The sequence below is a fragment of the Ceratotherium simum genome, chromosome 2 (assembly GCF_057802395.1).
Source record: "Ceratotherium simum simum isolate JZ-2026a chromosome 2, ASM5780239v1, whole genome shotgun sequence".
Lineage (NCBI taxonomy): Eukaryota > Metazoa > Chordata > Mammalia > Perissodactyla > Rhinocerotidae > Ceratotherium > Ceratotherium simum.
Window position 1 is genome coordinate 74,041,523 of NC_141901.1, and position 20,831 is coordinate 74,062,353.

Consider the following 20,831-nt stretch of genomic DNA (forward strand, 5'->3'; position numbering starts at 1 on the left):
GCACTGAGCCACATCACTTTCTTAAATCTTAATTTGGGTTTGGTTTACATATAAACCCAAATAATTCAGAAGATATAATTAACATCTAAGGAACAGGAACGGTAAGTTTCTCTAAAATTTCACAAGGAGGACTGAGTTCCCTGAAATCCAGATAGACCAAGAGCCTCACCTCAGTTACAATCTTCACTGATTATCAGATAGCACAGCCTCACACCACTCCCCACCCTGCCCCAAAAGAGAGCAGTTTTCATACCAGCAGACTAAAGAACTATTATAAGCTTTGCACAGAAAGCTATACTTTAAACTGGTTTTCAGGTGTTCTTATTCTGCTCATTATTTTTTGAAAAACATTTAAGAGGCATAAAGACATTCCATGTAGAGGAGAACTGAATTACGCAGAAATAGAGGGGTCTGGTTAACTCCAAATTAAGGGGAAACCTTTTTTATGCCAAACCACAGGGTGGATTGATCCTAAGTCATTCTGAGGGTTCATTCTCACTGTGCAGGCAGAGAAGGTCCAGGGCAGGAGTTGACAACCTTCCCAGTGTTAAAGTGAGAAGCAGCCAACCTCTTCTCTTTCTCCCACCAGTGGAGTGCTGGTGGTTGTGGGACAAGGTGCTTATCTCAAGCTGGAAGCAGAGAGAGGGTGTAAATTTTAGAACCAGGCAAGATTTTAGGTTTGTTTTGCTGTGATTTGCCTTTTCCTTTCTCTTCAAAATGAAAAGAGCCCTGTTGTTTCTGATTATAAAAGTAATACTTTCTTGCTATTAAAAAAAAAATCAGATAATACAGAAAACTATAGAAATAAAGTAAAAATCATCTATAATCCTACCACTCAAAGAACTACTCAATGTCTTGGTATACAACCTTCCAATTTTTACCTATGCATACACACACAAATACATTTTTGTTTTCTGGTTGTTTTTTTTAGAAGATGAGATCAATTGTAAACTCTAAGGTAGCCACTAAACATTTTGCAAAGGAAGTATAAATTGAGATGCTTAAAGAGGAGATAAAATGGAATCATATAAAATGTTTTAAACCCATAAAAGGCAGAAAAAGAAGGGGAAAAAATGCAGCAAAAAGAAAACAGTTACAAACATGGTAGATATTAACCCAACTATATCAATAATCACTTTAAATGAGAATCATCTAAATACACCAATTAAAAGACAAAGATTGTCACAGAAGATTAAAAAAGAAAAACCAGACCTAAATATATGTTGCCTCCAAGAGACCCACTGTAAATAGAAAGACTTAGGTTAAAAATAAAGAGATTGAGAAAGGAACTGAGATCATAAGCTGTACACTGCTTTGAGATCTATTTTTCTACCTTTTCTTGAAAGACAAGTGCAGAAGAAAACTAGTCTATTGAGATTATTCTATACAGTTCTCAATGTATATATAATTTTCCCAATATATATAAACACTAACCAATATTTCAAAATATTGACCTATTTTATACTATTTGAAGAATATAGAATTATATATTATTTGAGCCCACAAATTAATGACAGATGAATACTTAACACACATATGTCTCCCTAATCTTGCTTGAATCTCACAAACATAATCTGCCGGCCATAACACAATAGATTTCCTTTTCTTTAAAATGGGCTCTCACTCCTTGTTTCTGGAAGTATAGAAACATTACTAAATGTCCTTATTTCTACCTCAGAATGCACATATATATATAATTACTGTAGTAGATTCCTTCTTGAATGTAGTTCAATGCTCAATATGAGCTGCTAAACTTTTCGTAGTAGCAGAGCTATAGAACAAGTTACTGATCTAGCAAGTTTTGATGCTATATGCATGCAGAACTCAGTTGTTTTTCGATTCTTCCTAAATTTAATGCCCGAGGGCATTTTCCATTGCTGCACGCCTAGCATGCCCATATTGATCAAATATATCCTGGAAATGGACTCTCGCAGACACAATAAATAGTCAACATTTAGGCTAAGACAATTTCACATATGCCAAAGCTATGTTTCTGAATTGTACATACATATCCTGGTTCCTCATGTTTAAAAAAAAAAAAACAGTATTAGACTTGATTTTCTGAGATTAGAAAAAATGACTAAAAATTTCCCATTGTGTGATGATGCTGGAATCTTTTATCTCTATTACTCTGAGTTCACAGTCAGGCTACTTAGTTTATTTTGAGAAAGCAAATCTTTCCTGTTGTTTCTCAGGAAATGGAAGAACACATTTATACACTATGTTTTCACTTCATGTTTAAATCGTTTTAATTTTTTAACTATGTTTCACTTTGCAGAATATTTAATTATGTGGAGAAATTAAGCCTTTCCGAAAGAAACTAGAGCAGTGAGGTGGAGAGAGAATAGTATTCTCAGACTTTAGCTAAAAGGGTGAATTTTTAGAAAATGTCTCACACAAACTGTTACACCCTGCTTCTTCCTGTGAAGAATTTTCCAAACATTAAGTTGTGTAATAGCTTAATGAGGAAAAAAGGAAATGCCCAAGTTTCTCTCAAATATGTAACAGCATAGTGAAAGATTAGAGGCTTAATTTTAAAAAGAGTATCCTATTACCTGTTTAGGCTTGCTAAATTCTTACATTAATCTCTGGAGCCACTCACCTGATCGGAACTCACTTTTTAATACTAGCCAAACCTCGAAGACTTTTAAGATGTCATCCCTGTTCTTAATAGGAGGCAGAGACAGTTAAATGGCTTTTAAAAGTAAACCTTTCAGGGGAAGAACATGCCCAACTGAGAAGAGAGGAAATGCTTCAAACTGTTTCTCATTTCTCTACAGGCAAAGAAAATGAAGGTGTGGTGAAGGAGATGGGAAGGAGAAAGGACTTTTAAGGTAAGATGCTATAAGTAATGCTTAACCGTCAACTGTTGAATTCTCTTCTACAATGCTACACTTTTAATTAAGAGGGAGAAATAAACCCAGGGAAAATAAAATGCAATCTTGCAGGGAAAGAAACAACAGAGATGAATGCGATGACCATCACCACCTTTATGAAATGACCCGGGATGTCTCAGGGAGCCGTGGCACACAGCAAACCCATCCTGTCCACCCGCTGCGTAACTCCCATCACAGCCCATGCTCCTCCTTCCCCCTTTCCTGACTTGCTGCCTCTCTCCCACTGCCAGGTACAGCCCAGGAGCGGACACCTGGGCATGGCCCTCTGACAGCTGGCCTGGTCTCACGCTGTCAACTTCCCCAAAGGCACTGGCGTTAGAGTTGCTATCAGAAGAACTCATGAATGATAAATAACAGGAACCTAGCCACTCTTATCCTTTGGTCCACTTATTTTTGTCTAATGATGTACAAGTCTCCCAGAAGTTTTGAGAGTTACAAGAGACTTGAGAGGACATTAGTGTAACTTCCTCCACCGAAAGATGAGGAAACTGAGGCTCAGAGAGAGTAGCTGACTTCCTTAAGGCCATCCTCTGTTAAGGGAAAAACTAAGACTAGAACTCAAGCTCCCTAATGCTCAATCTATTGCTCCTTCTCTCCTACTTTCCCTCCCTTCCCCCCACATCCTTAAGCTTCCTTAAATCACCACATAAACTTAACATTTCAGGCAAGGCCTGTGTGTTTTGTTTTAAAAGGTCATTCATGGTACTCATCTTACTCTATCAACCCAGGAAAAAAAAAACCACCATCAGCACCTAATCTCCACTGACAAAACCCCAACTCAATGAGGCATGACTATTACTCATCCTAAATCAGTGAGCTCCTTTTTCCAAGTTAACTGTTACTAACTTGCAACTGTCTTCTCAAGGCCCCCTCACTCTCAGCAGATTTCATCTGCTCCTACTTTACCGAGAAAACCAAGCCGCCAGGAATGAACTTTCTCAACTTCCTTCCCCCCTACTTGCACACTCATCTACGGTCACACACATCTTTTCTTCCTCCTTTCCTGTCCCAAAGGAATGAATGTCCCCATTCCCAAGACAACTCTCTGAGCATACTTGTACTCCAGACCTCGGCTGCCCTATCTTTTCCGGAACCTTACTCCATTAGTTGTTCTCTCTTCTACTTTTAGTCACATCCTCTCCACTATTCTCAACCAAAATATAAGCTCCAGTCAGCATTACACACAAAAAATATTCCTTCTAGGACAAATGTGTAGACATACACATTCCTCTTGGTGCCCCCTTCTCAACTCCTACTCTCTCCTCACCCGTGACAATCTAGATTTTGACTTCAGAACTCTTCTAACTACCAAGTGAATACCTAATTGCCAAATCCAATCGCCCATTTTCGATCTTTAACTCTGCCTGATGTTCTTGTGGCCTCTGACACACCTGCCAGCTTTTCCCTACTTACTACCTGGGCGATTTGGCAAGCTGCTTATCTGAGCTTTAGATAGCTTATCTGTAAAACACAATAACAATAATTATCTCAGAGGGTATTGTCATAAGGATTGTATGACATAATATATGGAAAGAAAACAAAAAAACCCTGGTGCTCAACATTACTATCACGTTTGTGGATTTTCCTGATCCTCTCTCCTCTTCTTTTGTCTGCTCAGTCTTTGGTCCTCGGGCCACCCCTGGGGAACTCAACCTCATTCAGGGCTACAACCATCGGTTCCACTCCCTCCCCGATACATGTCTCCTGCCCTGACTCCTCTCCTGGGGCCTAGGCCTCTCGAGATCAGCTGAATGCTCCAGAGGAACCCCAACTTTACTTCAAACCGAACTAATTATTCTTTCTTCAAACTTGCTCCTCTTACATTTTCCATCCCGACTCATGACACCTTCAGACAGTGAATCTTCCTAACCAGAAACATCAAGAGTCATCTTTCCTCTTCCTCCTTCTTACCACTCCCCCCCGACTTTCCATCAAATCAATAAGCAACTTTTTCTCCTAAACGATTCTCAAATCCATCCTCTCCTTTCCTTTCCCACCAACATCATCTTCGCTCCAGTCCTCATTATTTTTACCTGGATTATTTTAGTAGCCATTGGACTTCTCTCTGCTTCCTCTTCCCACACCTTAAGACAGTGCTTTAAGCATTTATTCCACCTTTGACGATTCCACGGTGCTGTCAGGAAAAAGTCCACACTTCCAGAAATAGCATGTATGGCCCTAGACACAACTGGACCAAGAATCTGAACCAAGACGCACCTCCAGCCTCTTCTCCCCTCTGCACCATGATCTCCCTGCTCTAGTCACTCATACTCCATTTTCCTCGCACTTGAGCTCTTCTGGGCTCTGAACCTGAGCTGTTTCTTCTGGTTTTTTTCCCTCCTGTTCAGCTTGGTAAATAATCCTATCCCTCCAAGATTCAGCACCAAAATCACCTCCTTCATGAATTCTTTCCTCACAAACAAGAAAGAACAAATCGCTCCCTTCTTTGTGCCCCACTCTCTATTATTATTTATCACAATGTATTCCTGTAGAGTGCCTCATTCTAAGTTCCAGTGAATGATTTATGTGTCTATCTTCTGAGGTCAGGCACTGTATCATATTCACATTGTATCTTCAGAACTTAACACAATGACCAGTACACAGCAGGTAGGAGGAAGAGAAATAAGGGAACTAAGATTTAATAGTTTGGAGCTCAGCAAATGTCTGTTGATGGATGAAGGAGCTTGGCTGTCAATTATATTAGAATAATTGAATAAGAGAGGAGGCTGGTAAGACAGGTGGATCTGACAGCTGGGGAGGTGAACACAGAGGAACCTGAATGAGAAATGGAAAACATCCACACTGAGGAAGTCCTCTCCTGAATATGTAAGTTCAGTAAGGTCAGTAGCTGAGGCTGTTATAATCAAACTCAGGTGAATACCTAATACATTCTGTTTAAAGCACAATAGGAGAACAATTTCAACAACCCAAGGGCATTGGTCTTATCTAAATAAGTTTTGGACTCTACATCCTACACTGTAATTTTATCAGACTCTGTGCAAGCTTAGTAAATTTCAGTAAACTACCACCATCTTCTATATCCCCAAAGCAGTTTAAGAACTGCAGACAAAAGAAAAATAAAAAACAGCCTATCACCCATATAATCCTAGAACTGATGGCTAAGGGTAACAGCTTTAGCCTAGAGGAACCATGTCATGCAATATCTATTTTGAGACAATTTGTCCCTCAAAATAATTTCAAATTTAAGCCATGTTATGTACAACATGGTTTCATCCCATTTTATAAACTAAGGAAGAAGCACACTGTATTCTGCATAGGCATGTAAATGTCTGCTTATCAAACAAAGTGACCTAGTGTTCAGTGTGACATAAATTGGAGACGAGGAGGAATGAGACCCAGTGAACTGAGAATAGAGTGGAGCGCAGTAAACTTGAAGAAAACCAAGCCGAAACTGGCAATGTGTATTTCTAATAATAAAGAGACATCTATAACAGGCTTTCAAGAGTATTCAGCCATGTATTACAGCATCACACCTCATAAAACATTCATTCAAAAGCCATACCAAGAACACAACACATCGAGCTCCATAAGCACATGCAGAGCATTGAAGAAGAAAGAGAGGCCTTTGAAGTGAGACATCCACTGCCCTACATAGATGACCAAGTGGGAAAGGGAGCTATAATTGCTGGGAAAAAAAAAAAAACAGACAATAAAACTGAGAAGGAAATATAAGTTTGGGAATGTTAAAATTAAATTAAATTGTTATTAAATAAGTAAATTAAAGAATGTTCCCAGAGAAGTAAACACATTTCTAGAAAATACATTTGCAGGTATAAAGAGGTAAATACACTTGTAAATAAGGGCAAGAAATCTAAAATATTTTTGAATTTTTAAATTTATATCAATCATCCTAATAAGTAAATGTGCATATAACAAGATAAGACATATTTCAAAGCTATAGTAATTTAAAAATTGTATCCATGACCCAGGAATACACAAATAAGCCACGTGAACAAAAGAAAGATCTTAGAAAGAGGTCTGTATGTACAAATGTGCAATTATACGCTAAAAGTGGCACCAAAAATCTGTGGACAGAGTGGATAACTTGGTAAATAGTGTTGGGGAAACTGGCTGACAATATGACCAGTTTTTTAAAAATAAAAATGGATTTATACCTCATATCTTAAATTCCAAATAGTTAAAAAACCAAAATAAGAGTAAACCTATAAAGTTAATAAAGTGAAGAGAGACTATACTGTGAGCCCAGAACAGGAAAGGATTTCTTAAATGACTCAAAATGCACAGACCACAATAATATTAAAACTGGTAGGTTTAACTACATTAAAATTAAAGTTTTTTTGTTGCTGTTAATACAAAGTTATCAGGCAAGCAACATACTGGGAGAAAGTATTCACAATATCTAAAGCTAACAAGAGATTAATTTCTACGCTATACAAGAAACTCCATAAGAACTTTTTTTTTTGCTGAGGAAGATTTGCCCTGAGCTAACATCTGTTGCCAATCTTCATCTTTTTTGCTGAGGAAGAGTTGCTCTAAGCTAAACATCTGTTGTCAATCTTCCTCTATTTTGTATGTGAGTCGCTGCCACAGCATGGCCACTGACAGTGAGCAGGTTCACACCTGGGAACTGAACCTGGGCCACCAAAGCAGAGCATGCTGAACTTAACTTCTAGGCCACCGGGGCTGGCCCCACAAGAACTCTTTCAAGGTACTTCTTACCAGAAAAAGGCAAGAGACTCAATTCACAGAAAAGAGAAATTAAGTAAATGAAAATATGCTCAACCTCACTTGTAATCAAAAAAAGGTAACATTCAACTATGAAGTACAATTATCATCTATTGGATTAGCAAAAATCAGGAAATTTATTTTTTTAAAAAAGAAATCATTGTACAGTATTGATGGAGATATAAACCTGACAACAATCTACACACAGTTAAAATAAAATTATTTTTTAATAATCTAAATTAAAATAATTTAATTAATTTAAGATAAAATTATTTAACAAGTTAAAGTAAAATCAGTATGCTTACATCCTATGATCTAGTAATATTGCTTGTGAGCAATACTGTACTGCCTCAAGAAACTCTCACCAATAGATTCAATATACCCAGGCTTTTTAGGAAAAAAATGCATACATACTGCATGAAAGCCAAGAATACTTATAAAAATGTTGACTCTTTCACACCCCTATTCCTCACGTCTGCACAGTCTCTGTGGTTTTAACTGAACCTTTGCTGAAAAGGTAGGTAAGACTAAACAAAATGTTATCATTTATCTTCATAGGGGAGGTTAAATACAGAAAAAAGCAGGTGTAATGAGGGAAATGTTTTAGTGTGGGGACTGCACAAATCTTAGCCTGTCCACTTGTAACTTGGATAAGTTACAATCTCTGCCTGCCTCAGCTTCTTCACCTGTAAAACAAGGATATTACCCACCCTGCACAACACCAGGAGGATTAGAGATAATCCATGTCAAGGGTCTAGCACGTACGAGGTGTTCAATAAATAGGAGTGATTTTTTTTTTTTTACTAGAAAAAAGAACATCATGCACTAACCCTCACAGATTTTGGTGCCCTGCCTAACCTATCTTAAACAGAATACCAAAGTCACAGCAATAGGCATGGAAACTAGAAAGACTGATTCAATATGAACTTTTGTGTCAGTTTTTTCCAATACAGAACAGGGATCAATAATCTCTCCCCTTCCATATACTTATCGAAAACTATAAAGATTAAGGTTGGGAAGCCTCTTTCAGCTTCTTAGAAATGAATATAAAGCTGCTGGCTGATGGAAGTTATGATGATGGTGATGCTGCCACTGGTGTCAGAGTGCTGCCTCTACAAAGATAACGCAGGAATATTCACAGAAGTATTATAGGGAAAATGCTCTTAGAAGAAATCCAGTTTTCCATGACTGAGTAACTACAAGACCTCACAGCTGACCATGAAAAACAACTCGGAAACAAGATCAGATCCAAAGTCAGGACTTTACACATCACCCATTTAATATACAACAAAGAGGAAAAACTCCACCTGGGAATCTTCAGAACCTGATGGCTAACACACTGTACATTTCACATCACCATTCCAACAGTTTCAGCCTGGAGTAGTTGCTTTACCTTGGTCCTGATTCCCAACCTGTGGACTTTGGGGTACTGGCAGAGGTCTATAGACTGAACCCCTGTCTCACACATATAGGTACTACTATTTTACAAATACAGGAAGATGCTATGGTCATTATTTACAATATATATTCAGTTGAGTGATATTAAATAGTAACTCTGTCATTTAATATTAATCATCATCAGAAATGAGGAAAACTCTAGACAAGTAAAAATCTTTGAAATCTTTTAGTATTAAATAAAAGTTTCCCGATTTTTACAAGGGTTGAGAGTCACTGCTTTAAATTTTACAATTTCCAGTTGAAGATAATTTTTATTTTATAAGAGACATGAAGGAAAAAGAGAGAGGGTTTTGAAAAAATGAAGATCCTAACACACTTTTATCTCCACTCCTATTCCTCTCTGGGCCATAAACTTTTCCTTGGCATTTAACATCAAAGCTAGTTACCCTTTCATTCTTAGTTCACAAGCCATTACAACTGTCCAAAACAGACAGAAATGGCAGTGGACTGTGTATTAAGAAAATATACATATATCATTTCACTCCTCACTTATAAAAGAAAGACCACTCACTTTATCTCTCTTTCCTGCCCCCCCGCCTTCTCCTCCTTCTCTGATGCTTTGACACAGTTCCATAGAGGGGAAGTTATGGATCACTACAGATACTCCAATTGTTGAAGAGAAAATAAATATTTTATCCAGCATTTCCCAGTGAAAATGTATTCCAAATTTTAATTTATATTCTTCTCGGTGGTAAAAAAAGAAAGAAAGAAAGAAAGAAAAAACCCCAGCTAAAGAGAGCTTTAAGCACTGCAAAGATAAGAAAAATAAATTTATTTCCATTTTGGGAACATTACAAAAATATTTAATATATAATTTAACGTGTATATGGGTTTATCCGTGTCTTTCTGTAATATGAGCTTTTCAGTGGGTTATCCTGAAGGAGGGCAGGGAATTGAGGGGGCTATGTATAGCGGCAGTATGGTATGTATGGTAGTGGAGTGCAGGGAGAGTCATATATGTCATTTATTAATTTATTAGTAATTTATTATTTCTTTTCTGGGACGTAAACTGTCCTAGGGTTACCAGAAGTGTTGTTTTTTTATTCTAAAAAGTTAAAATATGCTAATCTGACCCTTCAAAAAGATACTGTTCACTAAGACTTGACATAAACAAATCACATTGATTCAAAAACAGCTCAATCTCATCAGTAACACAGAGGAAGTGTCAATTTCAAACACCAAAAAAAACAAAAAATACCCTGAGCTCTGTGTAGAGGGAGTGGAAAGAGATCTGGAGATTTAGGTAAGGCTAATCACAGGTCAGTGTTTATCAGCTCTCTTTTGGAATGGCTAAGGACCACCTGAATCATCGCTGTCATCTCTTCCTTAGGCAGCAACTTTCGAGATTACAAAAGAGCCAAGGGCTATAAATCAAAAGACTCTCGTTCAACTCTAGCACCTCCATTTACTAATGTGACCACTGACAAGTCACATTTTATCAGCCTCGGTTTCCTCTCTCCACAAAATGGAGTAAATGAATCCTATTTCACCAGACTGTTAAAAAGAGTAACAAATTATAAATGAGATACAGAAAATGTGCTCTGTAAATGGCAAATGAGGATCTAAAGACCAGTTATTATTATTCCTGGGTTATTATTTATTATTAAATTCCACTAGGGTGGGAGTTAAATCCTGTTCCAAAATAGGGGAGCAGTTTGGAGGGACACAGAGGCTGTTCTATTTTATCTTAAAGCAGAGTGACAGATGCTAAACAAAGTCTTCAAACAAATTAATGAACCAGAGGGCCAGCAGAATACCTGGGTATAAAAATAGAGGCAAAATACTATGGTTGTACAGGTCTTTCAAAAGTCTCTTAGTGGCTTGTTTTCACTTTTAATCTCATGATGTATTTGGCAAGAGAAAAGGCATAAACACAGATATCTCACAATTAAATTCAAATTTAAGAAGTCCACGTCTACCTATCTAGAAAAAGATAAAATTAATTGCTCAGTTCTCACAGTGTATCTTGGATACTTACTGCTAACACAATTATGCCAATTATTGATATTATCACAATGCTCAAAGCAGCTGCCTTTTAAGAGATTAGAGTTCTGAAGGACCATTTAAATAATGGGATCTTATAATTCAAATTACCTACATACTGCTGGCAGAAAAAAATGAGGAGGGGTAGTACAAATTTACCAGGCTACCTGACTACAAAAGGTTTTCCTTTCAAAGCAAAACTAATTATGGAGTAAATATATTTTATTATAAAATTTTCAAATTTGAATGGTATAGTCAGCATATGACCTCAGGAATTTAACATCTACAACTAACCCTGCTTCCTGAGGAAGCTTGGCCACCCAGTAAGGTGAAAGAGCTAAGTGCACGAAGTACCGTGATGATGTACTTTCCCTCTATTCTACAGAAAGACACCCTCCTTTGCAGAATCTGACTTTCCTCCCCTCTAGTCATTTGCTCACATCCCTTTCTCCAAAATAAAGGTAAGAAGATGCTACTGGCTTTAACCTTGTTCAAACATTTAATTTGAGGCCATACAATCTTCCCATCAAACTGATTCTTATCAACCACCACCCCCCCTTAGGGTCTGTGCACAAGACTGCAGTTTCACCAGATAGATAAATACAGGTGGAGAAACAAGGCCAGGCTTTCATTGGGGGAGAAGTCAACCTAACTCAGTCTGCAGAGACAGGAGCTGCCAGGAAAAGGAAGGAGCAAAAAGTCTAGGTCTGTGCATAAAACCAACATTTTCTCTAGCGTTTGTTCTCCGCCTATGAACATTTGAGATGGAGCAAGATATGGATGTGAAATTACAATCTACGTAGTGAATTTGAGAAAAGTCATTCTCAATTTTACTCTGATGAAAAATGGAATTTAATGAATAAAGATGTCTGGCTCCTACCTTTAAAAGTACCTTCTGTCTCAGCAAGGGAGCCCAGCTAAGAAACCACAACTGGAGTTAATAAGCCAGACACCAGACTAAACACTTCAGAACTAGCTGTCCCTCATTCTTGGTCGCTACCTTTCCGGTGTGGGTCTGCATCACTAATTGCCTCAGTTCCTGATGGCCTGGCTCTCCCAAAACAGAAAGCAAAGAGAGGGGCTCCCTGTCCCACAGCCTGAGGAGGTGGGATTTCTGAGCCTGGACACCAAGACTCTTGCTTTCCTTACACTTCACCCACAACTCATCCTCCTTCTCCCCCTACGGCCCCACCTCTCACACTCACACCATTCTTAGCAGCCCAGGCTCCCAGACATACATGCAGAGAACTCCAGGCCAGGGAGTGAGGAACAAAGAGCCACTGCTTCAGGCAGCATCAGGAGGAGGAGGAGGAGTAGAGGGTGGAGAGGGCAGCTGGGGACTCCGGGAAGCCTCGGGGCACAGGCAGCCCAGCCAGGAAAGCTCCCGCCCAAGGTAAGCTCGGGCAGGTCCCGTGGGCGCAGCGCGCTGGCCCGTGCCTTCCCACCTTGGTTCCACACAGCCGGGGCGGCGCAGCGACAGAGTCTGGCAGACCCCTGGGGGAGAAAGCAGTAAGGGGGGCGCCACAGGAACAAACGTGCAAGTGAGGCTGCCGCGCGGAGCTGGCGATCAGGCTCAGCGGCACTCGGCAGTGGCGGCCAGTGACAGCCTGGCGCCGGGCCCCGCGGGCTCCCCGACCTGGCCCCACGCACCTGGACCAGGCGGCCACCCTGCTCCCTCAGGGCGCTCTCCGGGGACTCGGCTTCTGGCGGGCTCCGCAGGCTGGCACCGGCGACGCGGAGCCTTCTTCACTCCTCCATCCTGGGACCCGGCAGCACGTTACAGACAGCCGTGCACTTCCTGTTTGAAAACACAGGGGAGAGAAAGAGCCAGAGAGATCCGATGTCGGCCGAGTGGAGGGAGGGACACAAGCTGGTGGGAAGCGAGGACCAGGGGGCTGCGGGTTGCATAACCGCCGCTGCCAGCCTCGCCATGGTCGGCACCAGGCGCTCTCCCCGCGGGCGGGCGGGCGTCGACCCGCCACACCGCCTCCCGCGAGGTGGCTCCCCGCGGCCTCGCCTCCCGCCAGCGCGCTCGCAGCCCTTCCGTTTCCAGCCCCAGCCTAGGTTCTCCCCTCCCCGCACCGAAGTCGATCAACTCCACGCTTCCCCCGCGCACTGAGTGTAGCCTGCCTGCGTTTTCCTCCTTTCCTCTCCTCCCCGCCCCTGGAAAAAAATCGCCTGGGGAAGGTGTCAAGACAGGACTGAGCCTTTCAGGGGAGTGGAGGCTGGATTTATACAAAAATTTAAAGTTAATAGCCACATCCCAGTATATCCACTACAGCTCAGCAGCCTAAAGAGCTTCAGGACGGGAAAGTACTTGTCTTGGGCCTGGCTGACTCAAACGAGAGAGTGTGCACACAGCTGCCACGAACTGCCAAAAAAATATATATGTATATATTCCGGGTTCCTAGGATCTCCCTCTACTGGGACCCTCACCCTCAACAGTCTCCTAACATTTACATATACCAATTCCACACGCAAGATAATCGGGTAAGGGCATTCTTCCAGAAAAGAATTCAGTATTTCTCTGTGCATGTGAATCACAGAGCAGTTCCAAAGTTCTGGGTTTATGTTCATTTTGTTACCCTCTGACTTAGGTGAACTTTAGGGTAGCGTTTAAAAAATATTGAACAGGTGGTTTAAGAATCTGCCGTATGCAAATTGTGCCAGCTCTATGAGTTTGCATCCATGTTCAGTGCTGGGTTTCTGGGCTTCCAGGTGTGGATGGCTCCATCTGTAGCCTGCCTGCCGTTGCACACAAATCTGTCAGGTTACAAGGCACTTACAGGACTGTCTCTGATCAACAGCTCCTTTCATTATCAAGCTGATGACTTAAATAAAATTTATTCATGTTTCAAAACTCGACATGGAGAACAGAATATAAAGGATGTTTATTCTTCATTAAAAGCTAAACTTGGACTGAAATAGAAAGAAATTGATGGACATTAAGTTCCTAGTCAGTGCTAGATGGCACCTCATTTTAATCTCCACGTAGTCTTAACATTTCCCAACAGATCTGCAAAAGTCCTATTCTCATATTCCCAATTGAGGAAACAGGGTCAGCCAAGTCAACTGTTCCAATGTCTCAGCTAGAAAGTGGTCAAATGGAGAGATGAATAATAGGTCTTTCCTAAGTATAAAAGCTCGGCTATTTCCTCTACACTGCTAATTCTCAAAACAATAGTGAATTCTGGGAGAAAAGTCAAGCCCAGCAACCATCTGTGATCCATTCCTTCATCTCGAAATGACCCTGCAATTTACATGCTACCACTCTGTTGAACTAGCTAGGTTCCTTACCCACCTGAATAACAGGTAGCTTCAATACTTGAGCAGAGGACACTGTGCCCTTTCCATTTATCTACTACTGGCTCTGTCAGTCTTTTCAGATTTACTTGGTGGCAAAAGTTCAAAAGGTTCTCGGATAGCCACTCATATGCCAAGGTGCAAAGTCTGTCCAGTTCAGAACCTAATCAGCTGACTAATATTTCTTGTCTGAATTCTTTTTCTCTAACTGGGCTTTTTTAAGAAGAGAAAAAAAACACGCATGGCCTCAACTTAGTGAAACTGTAGAAATTCTCTCATTTTCCATTTCCTTCTGCTTTAGCACTTCGTTCACACTCACCTGTCAGTAGCATGCTACCATTATCCTGACAAGCCAAGAAACAGAGTACACACTAAAAGGTGATTAAGAACTGGCAATGTGAGACCCCAGACACGTGCAGAGAGAGTGAGGGAGAAAGCAGGTGCTTTTGTCTTGCCTCCACATGAACCACATCTCACTCACCCTTCCCTACTACCTCACACCCTTCCCTACCACCTCATGCCCTTCCCCACCACCTCACGAAGCAGCACAGACTCTGCAGCTGGAGACTGAACATCAGGCAAGGGCTACCCAAGTGTGAAAGCAGGCCGTCAAGTGTGAGGACAGTGGCTGGGCAGGAGCTAGGACCACTCCTATCCTTCAGGCACACACAGTCGAATGAGGGCTTATTACTAACAACTTCCTGAGGGGTCTTAGCATCCTTTTAGGGTTCAGCTCTGTGTCTGCTGCCACCTTTTTCCTTCTCTCAGTCCCTTGTTACCGTGATCCTGTCAACTCTTCATCTCTCTTCACAAACTTAATGCTTCTTCCCAAAGCACTGCCATTTCTTTCCCACCCCGTACCTGGTGGGAGGGAAGCAGGAAGGAGGGCATTCAGCTCAAAACTTCTCTCCTTTTTCATTTAAAACACCATATCAATAATTACCATGTTTTTGGATCCAATTCTATTTTAAAATGCCTTTTGTTATTCCTGCCTTCATTTCTGTTACTCATTATAACAACTCCAACAGCCTAGGAGGAAAATCTCTGAAGAAAAATAAAATTCTTAAGAAAAAGCAAAGGGAACATGCTTAAAATTAACATGTATCGACCGCAAAGTTCATAGTTCAGATAATACAATGCTCCTAAGATGACATCAGTTCCTGACATGTTCCCAAAAACCACAAGGCCCGAGCATCATATCATCCTTTCCCATGGCTCAGCTATTCTCTTGCCCCTTCTGCTTTTCATGGAGAAGTGTTTCTTCCTTACCATTGTTGAGTAGAAAAAAAAACACATTAAAAACACAACCTCATAAGATGAGAAAAAATATACTCCCATGTAGGCACAAATAATACCACAAAATAGAAAATTAATTTTGGAAGAATTTTGTGGGTTCACTTTGAAAATTCCCACTCCCTAAGTACCACAGTCCATGGATGAAGATAGCAACATTGTGAAAGCCATTTTAGAGGCTCCCAATTAAGCGACAAGAGATAGCTTTTCTGAGGACTAATGGGTGTGGAAGAGAAAATGATAAACTCATACCTAAAAATGATGCTGCTTATCTTTCTTCATCTTAAAAGAGAAAGACCGTACTCTGGTTGTTAAAAATGTTTGCCACGAGGTTTCTCAGTATGGGGATGCCTGGCCATTATTACAGCTGAATTTTAAAAACAAGAATAAGAAAATGACAAGCCGTCTGGTTACCTAAGAGATTGCCTCTCTGTACCAGCAACCTTCACATCCGTGTCCCTCTCTCTGTCTTTACTTCCAGGGCAGCAAAATCAACAGGCTTTTCTGTGAAGGAGGTCTCTGGCACTCACACTCACCTCCTGGCCTCTGCAAAACCTGGGCCATGGCTTTCAAGGAAGATGTCCTCAGAGCCAACTGGCTGGCTTGATTGGCATTTACCCACAGAGGGTTATTAGCCATCTTTAAGGAACCAGTGTCATTTCATGGAAAAAATGTAGCAAGAAGGTGCAAATCATCTTTTTTAAAAAATCTGCCTGCAAGATGGCTTAGGCTCCCTCCTGGGCACAGAGTTTCCTGGTTTTGCGCAAGATGAGAAGGAAAGCTACTATGAGTAGCCCACAGCACGACTTGGAAGACTAGCTACAAGTTAGAAACACGGGCCAGGGTAGCTACAGGCCTGAGCTGTATGTCCCTGAGCTCAGTGATTCAGTTTCCCCAGCTTCCAAACACACACATATGAACTCACCCACATTGCAAAGAATTAGCAACACTTACATAGGACCCTCACATGCCCTGCCTCACTGAATTCTCAGAACTGCCTTTGCAGGGAGGAGTCTTGATCACTATGTTAGAAGAAGTGGAGCTCACGGATGTTAAGTCATTTTCTCAAAGCAGTAGATAATGGAGCTAAAATTCACCCTGCATCTGTTCTTCCTCCTTTTAATTGAAGAGAAATGAGTGGGTGCACTTTGGCTATGGATTTATTATTCTGTGCTACACATCTTTTACACAGAAGAATCTCACTTTTAAAACACAACTTATAATGTTCTCTCTCAACTGCATCATGTTACTTCATCATCTTGCCAAATTTTTGTAAAGTGTAAACTCTAAACATGTATTTTGCAACAGGCCAACTGATTTTAAGCCCCAGCAATATAAATTGGTATAAATTAAATTAAATATGCTCTTGGGCTACAGCTGAATATTATTTTATAAAATATAAATAAGATAGATCCACTGGTCAAACCGTGATGGACAAAATCTTAATACATTTTTTCCCAAGTTTTCCCTCTCATTCTTCAGTTAGTATGCAAATATATGTGTAAAGTGGGCCATAGTGACTGATGTACTGTGATTTGGTGAGCATAAATATGAAAGAATAGCAAGAAACCACAAAAGTTTGACTAAATGCAAATACCTGTACACAAATTAAGAGTATTCAAAATGTCCGCGGCAGAGACTGCTAGCAACGAGCAGCCTTGGGTTATTTACTGACTGCTGATCGTGACATCTATGGTGTAGACTAAACACTGTCCTATACGACATTTTTCTTTGGAAGGCATGTTTTGTCTATTCATCTTCTGTGGTGGGTATTTCTGCTTCCTTATTTAAAAAAATATTTTTTAATTCTCTTTGGGCATCCATTAAAAATACATATATATTAAAAATCCAACAACTTAGAAGGCTTGGTCCTAACAAGTCAAATAAATATAATGTTCATGACTGAGAGAATAATGTTCTTAAAAAGGATTTAAAAATATATGAGCATCTGTGCAATTACACATCGGAAGGTATCAAAATATATGTGTTGATAGAGAATAAGCCACACACGTCTCTGTCTGCTGAATACATCAATTCTCAATTACCTATTATAATGGAGACAAAGAAGAAAAGCAGTTTACAAATAATTTAAGGTGGCAAAATCGGGTAGTTTGATTTGCATTTCCTTTCCTTTGCCTGCAGTGGAATGACTAAGGCAAATAGCATGAAACAGAAACAAAGTGCCTGGAAAATCCAGAAACCTTATTATAAACTTTTGAAAGATTATTCATCAATTATTAAACTAAACCTAGCTAAACAAATTCCAACCACTTTACATGTATTGACTCGATTATTCCTGACAACAATCCTATGAGGCAGGAATTACCATTACTTCCATGTTACAGATCAGGAAACAGACACAGAGATATTAATAATTTGACCACAGTATCACTGCTAGCAAATACCAGAACTTGGGCAGCCTGTCTGGCCACAGCGTCTACTTTTCACCAACATATTTTACTACCAACAGGGCACAGTTGGATTGGGCTTGCTTTCTCCAGCATGCAAGTTTGTGGGGAACAGTCCCATGATATGGCTGAAGGAGTAGCGTGAAAGGCTCAGAGGTTTTCGTTTTTGCAGCAAGAATGTAACCACTGGTTGTAGGGCGTCAAGGATGCAGAGCCTGCTACATCGTTGCTGAATAAATGAATATTGAAAAGAAAGGGAAAGATACTTGCAAATGGAAAAGCCAGGAAGAGGAGCTGCTTCCTCACCTTGACCAGAATCCTGGATTGCAAGGCTCCAGGACTGCCTGGCTACAGCACAACTGAATTAGCAAGAGAAAGGAATGCAACGAACCCCGTGTTCTTTGATCTTGGGGAAGCATTTGATACAGTGTCTCATGAAATCAGGATCACTAAATCAACTGAAATTTGTGTGGCTACAAGAACTACACAGGAGTTAAAAAGGCTAGAAAGAAAAACCCTGGATACATCTACAAGTATGATGAAGAAAAGGACCACAAGGAACAGTATTCAATCTGTATTCAAAAGTAACTTAGAATTATACGCTGTTATAATCAAATTTGCACATAACATTGATTTTGGAGGTGTAAAAAGGGCAAACGAGGGCGAGCCAATTGACTTACTTAAATTAACAGGAGATGAAGAAAAACAAAAAGTTGGGTTTCATTTTTGTGCTCCCTTTAGTTTCCAGGGAGGGGCTAGGATGCCCAAGGGGTAGTAACCACCTCTAGACCTGAAATGCCAAGACTGTACTAAGTAAGCAATAGTAAATTGGATATGTTTAAAATTTTAGGACCTTAGGCCTGAACTTTAAAAAGTATGATCCTGGGGCCGGCTCCGTGGCTTAGCGGTTAAGTGCGCGCGCTCTGATGCTGGCGGCCCGGGTTCGGATCCCGGGCGCGCCCCGAGGCACCACTTCTCCGTCCAACGCGAGGCTGAGTCCCACGTACAGCAACTAGAAGGATGTGAACCTATGGCATACAGCTATCTACTGGGGCTTTGGGGGGAAAAAAATGAATAAATAAAATCTTTAAAAAGTATGATCCTATCATTTCAGACGCCATCAGTAAAGTTTCATGGGAAATAATATTCCTTTCAACAAGATGACTTTGTTAGCAAAACTCAAAGAAATGAAGGGGCTCAAAGGCTGAATTTAGAGGTCAGATGAAAAAATCAGTGGTGTATGTATAATCTGGCCCCACTACAAATATGCCGCACAGGCAGAAGGTCATGAGAATGGTTTGCAAACACACAACAGAATAATGAACAGCAGAGGAGGAAGAGAGAAGAGAGCTAAAACTTGGACTAACATTATTTTTTTAAGCATAAATTATAATTTCTAATTTCTTTAATGTTGAGAAATCACTTCTCCCTTGGTAGAACTATTTGCCTTTCCAGCAAAAACTGTACTTTAAAAGTCAGTAGTTGATTTTAGAACTCAAGAAATGGGATTAAGAGAGGTCTGTAACATCTGGAAAAAATGGTCTAAATTCAGGCTGGGTCCCAGGAAATGGACAAATGACCATCATTTCATTCAACTCCTAAGAGATTGAAGAACTGAACTGTTAGCTCTGTAGCCACCATTTTTTGTTTATTTAGAATGGAATATGTAGGGTTTCCTTGGTGACTGTCTCTTCATCAACAGTCTCTCACACAGCATGAGCTCTATGATGAAGAGCCAGTCACCAAAGAAATCCTACATATTCCATTTCCTTCTAAATAAACAAAAAAGGGAAATTAAGCACAAAGATGTAAATATTAGAGCCATTACATTCTAGATAAGAATGTGAAAATTACAATGCTCTGAGATTATTTAATATTCATAGAGAATAAAAAGCAAAGCCTAAAACCTAAATACACAGATCTTCCCCAAGATGTGATTATTAGCCCCCCTCCCATGGTTTAAAAATCATCCACACAATGACAAAACCACAATGAGCCTCAGCCCAGAACCCTCTCCAGGATGTCCTAATGCCTATAGGACACATTCCCTCACCTGGCTGCACTCAGAATCACCTGCAGGGCCTTTTAAACATGATTTCCCAGGCCTCACCCCAGATCTACACCATCAAGAATCAGTGGGAGAGGGGGCTTGTTCCCAGAGTCTGTACATTTAAGAAACTCCCAGGTGGCCCTAAGGTGCAGCCGGGTCGGGAACCTCTGCTGCAGACATTCTACTCTTCTTCACCATCAGTGGAGTCGGGGACTGGAGCAAATGATTTCCCTTCTCCAGAACCTTTATTGGAATAACGTTCCAAGGCAGTGGAATGAAGGCCAAATTCCTTAGTAGGACACTCCAGGCCCTCTGTAATCTGTCCCAAACCACTTTCCTGTCCTCCTTTCCTCCTGCATCCCTCACCGTGTCACAGCACTTCCCCCAAACACATCACATCCTTTTTCCTGTCTCCATGCTCAGCTGCCCCAAGGTGCCCTCAGCTCTCCCACTCTTTCCCTACCAGTCACATCTTGCTCATCCTTCAAGGCCCCGCTCATTATTTTCCTCTGTGAAACCTCGGATCATTCCGGTCAAAATCAGTCTCTCCTTCCTCTGAGCAAAGATCAAAAAAATTTAGCCCATGCAGGAATTACAGCATATACTGCACGCTGTGCTGGATTATACTCAACTGTTTACATGCCCCTGAAAGCAGGGGCGTATCCTACGTTTCCGACTGTGGATGAGACACAGACCTAGGTTCAAAGTTAAGTTCTTCCAGTTACTTATGAG

At 40.6% G+C, this 20,831-nt stretch overlaps 1 protein-coding gene across 13 annotated transcripts in view; it reads right to left on the reverse strand.

Moving 5' to 3' along the window:
- The window catches only part of LRRC8D (leucine rich repeat containing 8 VRAC subunit D), a 112,198-nt gene that overhangs the window by 77,892 nt on the left and 13,475 nt on the right, over positions 1–20,831 (reverse strand). For 8 of the 13 annotated variants that reach the window (XM_087447781.1, XM_087447765.1, XM_087447771.1 and 5 more), the window contains one exon: positions 12,696–12,843. The exons of 2 other annotated variants lie outside the window; for them this stretch is intronic. The gene's annotated coding sequence lies outside the window, so the exon portion shown is untranslated. Of the gene's footprint in view, positions 1–11,925; positions 12,244–12,283; positions 12,598–12,695; positions 12,844–13,127; positions 13,147–20,831 lie in introns of those variants that run through there. 3 more of the 13 variants (XM_087447764.1, XM_087447785.1, XM_087447800.1) reach the window with 3 other exon arrangements.